This window comes from Rutidosis leptorrhynchoides, chromosome 2 (assembly GCF_046630445.1).
Source record: "Rutidosis leptorrhynchoides isolate AG116_Rl617_1_P2 chromosome 2, CSIRO_AGI_Rlap_v1, whole genome shotgun sequence".
Taxonomy (NCBI): domain Eukaryota; kingdom Viridiplantae; phylum Streptophyta; class Magnoliopsida; order Asterales; family Asteraceae; genus Rutidosis; species Rutidosis leptorrhynchoides.
In genome coordinates, this window is record NC_092334.1 from 125,472,094 (window position 1) to 125,479,528 (window position 7,435).

Here is a 7,435-nt window from a genome sequence, read left to right on the forward strand (position 1 = left end):
TTTATTTTTCGATGTTTGTTTTTCAACCTTTTGTTTTTCGACGCGCTTTTTCTTTCTCATTTCTACGCTCTAGTTTTTAGGACATAAAATTTTCTTTATTTTCTTTTAATTTCAACGAAAATTATTTTAAGTGGTTAAATTGATAGACATCCAAAATTTTTTGGTTCGTAGTAATAGTTGGATTTGTTAGTGGCGAGTTGTGGGCTTCCGATTTAAAGGGTTCTGGCTACCTGCTGCATCTATTGGCTATTCGAAACGTGGGTAAAATCAGAAAAGTCTATTAATTTGATAACTTTAATAATTTTTATCTTTATAACTAATAGGATATTCAGTGAATCCACCGAGCAAAACGTTCACCACCTTTCATACGTTCACCACCTGTAACTCGATCATGACATCTAGCTAATATAATCGCCGTTGATTTTTCTTTAGAATCATCATCTAGTCGACCAAGTACTCCAATTCAAATTTCCGATAATCCATTTTTTGAACCCGACCTCACAATTGAGAACCCGGAGGATATTCAAGGACAATTCAGAGATCCTGAACCACTAATTATTCCTCCTGAACCGCAAATCATACAACCAGAGATTGTCGAGGAACAAACCATTAAATCAGAATCCTCTAGTGATTCAGATTCAACAAATTCAATCATGGAAAATCAGGAATCTCTAAGTATGGAAGATCGAATGAGAGCTACACGCACGGGCCAAGGTCATGCCATTACTCAACCAGACATTAATGCACCAGATTATGAAATCAAAGGACAAATCCTACACATGGTAACTAATCAATGCCAATTTAGTAGTACTCCAAAAGAAGATCCAAATGAACATCTTCGAACCTTTAATAGGATATGTACTCTATTTAAAATCAGAGAAGTTGAGGATGAACAGATCTATCTCATGTTATTTCTCTGGACTTTAAAGGGAGAAGCCAAAGATTAGTTAGAATCGTTACCTGAAGGGCGATTGACACATGGGATGTTTTAGTTGAGAAATTTCTTAAAAGATTATTTCCGGCATCTAAAGCCGTGAGACTTCAAGGAGAAATTGTTACGTTCACACAAAAGCTAAATGAAACATTATATGAGGCGTGGACAAGATTTGGAAAGTTGTTGAGAGGATGTCCTCAACATGGTTTAGACACTTATCAAATAGTACAAATATTCTACCAAGGATGCGACATTACAACACGAAAAGACATCGACATAGCAGCTGGTGGTTCCATTATGAAGAAAACCGCAACTGAAGCTTACAAAATTATTGATAACACAGCCTCCCACTCACATGAGTGGCATCAAGAAAAAGACATCGTTAGATCATCTCAAGCGGCTAGAGCCGATTCTAGCCATGACTTTGATTCCATTTCCGCAAAGTTAGATGCTTTCGAGAGACGAATGGAAAAGATGACTAAAGATATTCACGCAATACGTATTAGTTGTGAGCAGTGTGGAGGGCCACATTTGACAAAAGATTGTCTCAGTATTGAACAAACAATGGAACAAAGAGAGAATGATTCATACATGAACCAAAGGCCTGAAAATAATTATCAAAATAATTATCAACCGCCAAGACCAAACTACAATCAAAATCAGAATTATAACCGAAATGTTCCATACAACAACCAACAAGGTCCTAGTAATCAACAAGTATCTAACAATACTTACAACCAGCAAAGACCTATTTTTCCAAATAAACCACCACAAATCGATGATAAAAAGCCAAATTTAGAAGATATGATGTCGAAGCTAGTTGAATCTCAAACGCAGTTTTTCACATCTCAGAAACAAACTAATGAACAAAATGCTCAAGCATTTAGAAATCAACAAGCTTCTACTCAAAATCTGAAATAAGAAGTAAGTAACCTAGCAAGGTTGATAGGTGAAAGAAAACTGGGGAGTCTACCTAGCGATACAAATGCTAACCCCCGAAATGAAACAGCTAAAGCCATTACCACAAGAAGTGGTATTACACTTAAACCACCTGAAATACCTGTAATTCCTAATGACTCTATTCCTACTACACAGGCACCACAGCCTGAGCAAGAGAAGGAAACATAACCGGTAGTTGAAAAGGTTAATGAAGATAACACAGTTAAGGCAAAGCCTTATGTTAAACCATACCAACCACCACTTCCTTACCCGAGTAAAATGAGAAAAGAAAGACTTGAAGCCGAGCAATCCAAATTCTTGGATATGTTTAAACAAATAAATGTCAATCTTCCTTTCATTGATGTGATTTCAGGAATGCCAAGATATGCTAAAATCCTGAAAGATCTGATCACAAGTAGAAGAAAAATGGAAGAACTCTCGGCTCTTACAATGAATGCTAATTATTCTGCAGTTTTGTTGAATAAACTACCAGAAAAATTATCAGATCCAGGAAGTTTCACAATTCCATGTTTTCTGGGTAGTCTTAATTCAATAGAAGCATTGGCAGACTTAGGTGCTAGTATAAATTTAATGCCGTATTCATTATACGTTAAACTAGACCTTGGAGAATTAAAACCAACACGAATAAGCATACAACTAGCAGACCGATCAGTAAATTAAAATATCCTAGAGGGATAATGGAGAACATGCTAGTTAAAGTTGGTACTTTAGTATTTCCAGTAGACTTTGTTATTCTGGATATGGAAGAAGATTCTCGAGTTCCTCTCATATTAGGAAGACCATTCTTAAACACGGCTAAAGCAATAATAGACGTGTTTGGTAAGAAACTGACCCTAAGTATAGAGGACGAGAGTGTTACCTTTTCTATTGATAGAGCCATGCAACAACCGCAATCTGCAGATGATACATGTTATTATGTTCAAACTATAGATTCACATGCAGAATTGTTACAAGAATTTCCAGAATTACAAGGAATAGGAGAATGTTCTTTAGGAGAAGGAACTGAACCAATTGATGAAGCTGAAATGTTAGCTACACTCATGGCTAATGAATACGAACCAACAATAGAAGAACTTCAAATGCTAAAAGAGGAAGACAGTTATCGATACAGATCATCGATAGAAGAACCACCGATATTAGAGTTAAGGCCACTTCCAAACCATTTGGAATACGCTTATTTACATGGTGAATCTAAATTACCTATAATAATCTCGTCTTCTCTTACGGAAAATGAAAAATCTCAACTCATTTCTGTGCTAAAAGCTCACAAACCAGCTATTGCATGGAAGATTCATGACATTAAAGGAATAAGTCCTTCGTATTACACACATAAAATCCTTATGAAAGAAGGCCATAAAACCTATGTGCAACGCCAACGAAGACTAAATCCAAATATGCAAGATGTTGTTAAGAAAGAAATTATTAAACTGCTCGATGCAGGTTTAATTTATCCAATCTCTGATAGTTCATGGGTAAGCCCAGTTCAATGTGTACCTAAGAAGGGTGGCATAACTGTTATCACAAATGAAAAAGATGAGCTTATTCCTACTAGGACTGTAACAGGATGGCGTGTCTGTATTGATTATAGAAAATTAAATGATGCCACCAGAAAAGATCACTTTCCCTTACCTTTCATTGATCAAATGTTGGAAAGGTTAGCTGGGAATAGTTACTATTGTTTTCTTGACGGTTTCTCTGGATACTTTCAAATTCCAATCGCACCCGAGGACCAAGAGAAAACCATGTTCACGTACCCTTATGCTACTTTTGCTTACAAACGCATGCCATTTGGACTTTACAACGCCCCTGCAACCTTTCAAAGGTGCATGATGGCGATTTTTCATGACATGATAGAAGAATGCATGGAAGTTTTCATGGATGACTTTTCAGTCTTTGGTGATACTTTTGAAACATGTCTAATTAATTTTGAACGAATGCTTATTAGATGCGAGCAATCAAATCTAGTACTTAATTGGGAGAAATGCCATTTCATGGTTAGAGAAGGCATCGTTCTTGGTCATAAAATTTCAAAGAAAGGAATTGAAGTGGATAGAGCTAAAGTAGATGTAATTGCTAAACTTCCACATCCCACCAATGTTAGAGGAGTTAGGATTTTTCTAGGGCATGCCGGTTTTTACCGACGTTTCATAAAAGATTTTTCTAAAATTGCCACTCCTATGGATAAACTCCTAGAAAAAGATGCTACATTTATCTTTTCAGATGAATGCATCAAATCTTTTAATATTCTTAAAGAAAAACTCACTAATGCGCCGATCATGATAACTCTAAATTGGAATTTACCATTTGAACTCATGTGCGTTGCAAGTGATTTTGCAATGGGAGCCGTTTTAGGTCAAAGGATTGAAAAATGATTTCAACCTATTTATTACGCTAGTAAGACGTTACAAGGAGCACACACGAATTACACAACTACTGAAAAAGAACTCCTTGCTATTGTCTTTGCTTTTGACAAAATTCGTTCATATCTCGTTCTAGCTAAAACGGTGGTCTATACCGAACATTCTGCTCTTAGATACCTATTTTCAAAACAAGATGCCAAACCACGATTAATTCGTTGGATCTTACTCTTACAAGAGTTCGATATTGAAATCCGAGACAAAAAGGGAGCAGAAAATCTCGCCGCTGATCATCTTTCTCGTCTTGAAAATCCTGAATTAGAAGTTCTAAACGAATCGGCCATACAAGATAACTTTCCTGATGAATATCTCTTGAAAATCGATTATAATGAAATTCCATGGTTTGCAGACTATGCAAACTACTTAGTATGTGGATTCCTTGAAAAAGGATTGTCGTACCAAAAACGAAAGAAATTCTTTAGTGATATAAAACACTATTTTTGAGAAGATCCACATTTGTTTAAAAGTCGTCCCGATGGAATAATACGCCGATGCGTATTCGGAGATGAATCTAGTCAAATCTTAAACCATTGTCACACAGGACCAACAAGAGGCATTATGGGCCTCAACTCACAGCAAGAAAAGTTTATGACGCTGGATTCTATTGGCCTTTAATTTTCAAAAACGCACACCTTCTTTGTAAATCCTGTGATGTATGTCAAAGGGTCAGAAAAATAAGTCAACGTGATGAAATGCCACAAAATGTCATTCAAGTATGTGAAGTATTCGACGTTTGGGGTATTGACTTTATGGGTCCATTTCCAAAATCTCATAATAATCTCTACATTCTCGTTGCCATTGATTATGTATCTAAATGGGTGGAAACCCAAGCTCTCCCAACTAACGATGCACGAGTTGTAGTCCACTTCTTAAAACGTCTTTTTGCTAGGTTCGGAACACCGAAAGCTTTAATAAGTGATCGGGGTACTCATTTCTGTAATAATCAACTTGAGAAAGTTCTCAAAAGATATGTAGTAACTCATAAAATCTCAACCGCTTTGTAACATCCCATTTTCTCCCTACATGTCTTAAGGTATATACTTAACCGTTAGTACGTCTATATTTCGTTGTTATGTGATTAATAAATTTAAATGGTAATTTGATGTGTATGCGTTATGTATATATATAAATATACGTAACGCATGAGAACGTATATGTGCATGAGTATATACGCGGTTAGGAGTGTAGTAAGTCTTGTAAGACTATTTGGTGAAGGCTAGGGAATATAGGAAGCAGGAATGGAATGTACAAGTCGAATAAATCGGCGATGGAGTTTAAGTTGTTGAAATGGCCAGGCGCAGGCCTTTGCTGCGCCGCGGAAGTCCATGTCGCGCCGCGATGTTGGACACAAAACAAAGTCAGGAGGCTCGATATTCAGATCAAAAATCACTTGCAATGTCGTGCCACGGTAAAAGGAGTCGCGCCGCAACACTAGGCGCAAACCAATGTCAGGAGGAGATCAAAACAGCTCGAGAATTACGTGAAACGCCGCGCCGCGGTAAAACAGGGTCGCGCCGCGACCATCTGTTCAGTCTGGTTCCGAATTTAGTTTTTAAAAGGTGTAGTTCGAGGGTAATTTGGTCTTTTCACGTGTAGATCTGATTGGAGCATTTAATCTCCACCACTTATCCATATTATTCATTTCTTTTCCATTTTTCTTCTCCATTTACTCTCAAAACATAAAACCCACTTAGATTCAAAGTGAGATTTGAGAGTGAAGAATTTAGAGTTGATCTTTGGAGCATGAATTAAAGTTGTTCTCGTTCTTAGCTACGAGTGGATAGTGTTGGTAAGTCTTAACTTCGTATTTTGAGTTGTAGTTAATTTATGGCTAGGGTTTGGCCATTTGGGACTTGTAAGACCCATTTGGGGAATTAATGGGTGGATTCGGGTTAATTTGATGTAAGAAAACCCAAATGGTGTTAACCTAGGATTTGTTCATGTAAATGGGGTTTTGTAAGTGTTAAATTGAGTTGCTAGTCACTAACACACTTGTAAATGATGAAAGCATGTTAAGGGGTTAAGTTTGACCAAGTTTGTGGGTATAAGTGTTAAAATGGGTCAAATGAGTCATGGTTGACCTAACTGGGTGAAATGGGTATGAAATACCCTAAGTTTGTGTTAATTGGTGATAGTAGGCTCTAATCACTAGCTTTTAGTGATTTATGACGAGTCATGGCCATTAATGGGCGGTTTGGTGGGTGTGAGTCATTTAATGCGGTTAGGACATTAAATGCTCAAGAGTGAGTAAGGTGGTTAATTCCACTTGTTGTGTATTGAATGTGTACTTATGTATTAGGTACCTTGCTTGAAGCATTCGGGAGTAATTAATCACCACCGACGTGATAAGGTGAGTGGAATAATTATATGCGTTCATATATGATGTATTTATTTGTGTGGTATGAGTTGTGAAGTGTCGACGTATTAAGACACCACTTCTCACTTGGCGAGTGAAGTGTCGACGTGTTAAGACACCACTCGGGAGTGAAGCATCGACGTGTTAAGATGCCACTCCGAGAGATGTAACGAGTGAAGTGTCGATGTGTTAAGACACCACTCGGGGTGAAGTGTCGACGTGTTAAGGCACCACCTAGGGTGAAGTATCGACGTGTAAAGATGCCACCCGTGGGGTTAGTGTATGACGTGTTAAGTGCACTAATGGTTGTTATGAACTCCGACGGTCTTTTAACTACCGTTCCCTCATTCAATTGGTTAACCATGGTTGTGCGTTGTATTGTAGCATATTTTATTGTTCGAGTTATATGCTATCGTTATGCTAGCTCGTGTGATTGGAAGTTTAGCTATTATGCTTGCGATGGTATGATTATTTATATTGCTAGCATGTATGCGGTAAATGTGTAACGACCCGTCCTTATCCACCTGGATGAAGTCATCAACATTTGATCCCATTGCGATGATTGACTCCAAGTAATGTCCTTAAAATGAGCTAACGCACAGCGGAAGACTTAATTCGTACCTGAGAATAAACATGCTTAAAAGTGTCAACCAAAAGGTTGGTGAGTTCATAGGTTTATCATAACAATCATTTCAATATGTTAATAGACCACAAGATTTCATAATCATAAATATTTAAATAAAGATATTCTAAGTGGTTGAGCACTTG

At 37.3% G+C, this 7,435-nt stretch overlaps 1 non-coding gene across 1 annotated transcript; it reads right to left on the bottom strand.

The window, feature by feature from the left end:
• Positions 1-1,036: 1,036 nt before the first annotated feature.
• LOC139895065 (small nucleolar RNA R71) lies at positions 1,037-1,143 on the bottom strand. Its single transcript, XR_011775535.1, has one exon. It is a non-coding gene; the product is annotated as a small nucleolar RNA R71 (small nucleolar RNA).
• Between the last annotated feature and the right edge of the window lie 6,292 nt (positions 1,144-7,435).